This window comes from Eriocheir sinensis, chromosome 2 (genome assembly GCF_024679095.1).
Source record: "Eriocheir sinensis breed Jianghai 21 chromosome 2, ASM2467909v1, whole genome shotgun sequence".
Taxonomy (NCBI): domain Eukaryota; kingdom Metazoa; phylum Arthropoda; class Malacostraca; order Decapoda; family Varunidae; genus Eriocheir; species Eriocheir sinensis.
Genome location: NC_066510.1, coordinates 4,724,777 through 4,727,276, shown reverse-complemented (window position 1 = coordinate 4,727,276; position 2,500 = coordinate 4,724,777).

Genomic DNA, 2,500 nt, shown 5'->3' with positions numbered 1-2,500 from the left:
CTGCCCATTTACTTGTCCTGTTTTATATATATATATATATATATATATATATATATATATATATATATATATATCTATCTATATCCCTCTCTCTCTCTCTCTCTCTCTCTCTCTCTCTCTCTCTCTCTCTCTCTCTCTCTCTCTCTCTCTCTCTCTCTCTCTCTCTCTCTCTCTTCTCTCTCTCTCTCTCTCTCTCTCTCTTCTCTCTCTCTCTCTCTCTCTACTTATAAAACCGTTGATTGTATTGGTTATAAATTAAGGCGACTGGCATGTGTAACCTTTAATAACAATAAATACAAACTTTAAAAAAAATAATGTATAGTGGCTGGGATGTTGGGAAGCTTTCAGTCAACTAAGAAGATTTTCAGTCACAGTCAATTATGAAGAAAGGGGCTCGCGCAGTGTACTGTGATCATTTGTGATGTTAATACTAGCGAAGGAAAAAAGTTAATTGGACACTTCGGTAGGGAATCACGACGTAGCTTCACGACATTTCCACAGTAGCGGCAGTAGGTCAAGGGAAAAAAAGGGGGGGCGGGAGAAAGTCCGCTAAGTGCTTCTTGGAGAAAGAAATCTTGGGAAACTGGTGAAAATCATTCTTTAATAAAAGTTATGAATTCGTTGTTTGAAAAATGTTAATACATTCTTCGATAAAAGACCCTTTAATGTTGACATCTGTAGTAACAAATTAAGTTAGTTTTACTATCACGAATAACTGTACTAAAAGGCGAAAAAAAACATTGCCATTCTTTACAATTTTAATTGTTTTAGTAACCACACTGGTTAAAAAGAGAAGTAATATATTAGCCTTCATTTTTTAAAATTTCAGTTTCCAATCAGCATTGAAAACATATGTACAGAACTCAACAATGAGAAAATATTTAATTTTGATGAGAAAGTAAACACAAATTAAGGAAAAAAAAGCTGCACACCAATAGACCGTGAAACTAGAAAAGCAAAATCACAATGAAATGCCTGCAAGGACTAAATTACTCGTTCGTGATGGCATAAAGAACATGGAAGCAAAATCAATCAGAAACAAAACAGATGCAGTATAACATAATAGAACTACAAGAAATAAGAACAGGATAACGTGAGAAAGTTAAGCTTAATGAAATTCAATAAAGTATTAATAAACTTTGAGTACTATCGTATATAAGAAAGTTCTCTTTGAAGACGGATCAATCTGATGTATACTACAAGAAAGCCAACCTTAGAATTGACGTACATTCAGGCCAAGATAATGTCATTTTAAGGCCTACGGGTGACTATAACATAATAATTTATATATATTTATCCAAATAATAAAGTATAAATATGCATCACAACAGCTCATGTATTAACAATATATGAAGTTTGATAAACTCTTAAAACTGATAGAAAAGTGAAGCTCCCGGGAAGAGAGCGTTGTAAGTTGCTTGATAATTAGCCGTAGAAGTATTTTTTAGTATGCATTTAAAATAAAATTGGAAAATCTGAAGGTCTGGAAAAATGAAACAATAATATTAATACGTAAGAAAATGATTCCTAACGTATATATACATATATATATATATATATATATATATATATATATATATATATATATATATATATATATATATATATATATATATTATATATATATATATATAACCCTAAAGTCAATAAGCATGAAATGGTTTCGAATTGGGTTTATGCGTATTAAACACGGTAAAGGGGAAATAACACTTGAGTATAGAAAACCTTTGGTTTGTATTCGTTGACTTCATAAAGGCCTTTTATTCAGAGACAGTGGAATGCGATTTCACAAACACTGCTGGGGAAGTCATGTGGAGCTCTTAAAAACATTTACAATCATGGAACAGTACCTCTTCATGAAGTTGTCGGAAAAGTTAAACAATATATGAAATGAATACCTGAGTATTGCTCAACTCTTGGGTGACATTCTTTTTAGGATGTCTACTGGTGATGTTTTGCTGATGATTGAATGACTAAATAGTTGAGGGCTACAGGAAGAGATTAAGATGTATAACAATGATAATAAAGTTACGCTCCAGAACCATGCTCATATTGAGCAAATAGACCCCAAAGAGGAAGCTCTATAAATGCATGCATGCGGGCATGCAGGCAGGCAACGAGGGAAAAAAGGAAGGAAGATAAAAGGACAAAAAATGTAGGGAGCAGGTAGGCAGATATTAGTGAAGGTATTGGGGCGGCTGGGTAGGCAGGCAGGGAGGCAAACAGATAAAATGGGAGGCAGACAGTCTTATAGATAGGTGGGGAGCAGTGAGCCCCTTGTGTGTCCAAAACCCAAGTAAAGTGAATCAAAGTCAGGGTCGAGTCAGGAGTCGAGGAGGCAAGCCAGATAGGTGCACAGGCTGGGAGGCAGAATCAAATCCAGTCAGGTGGAGATGGAGATAGGGAGCTAGATAAGCTGGGAAATAGGCGGCGATGCGATGTGGGGGACGAGTAGCTGGCTGACTGTCTAGCCCACCAAATTCTCCTTCTTTTATACCAA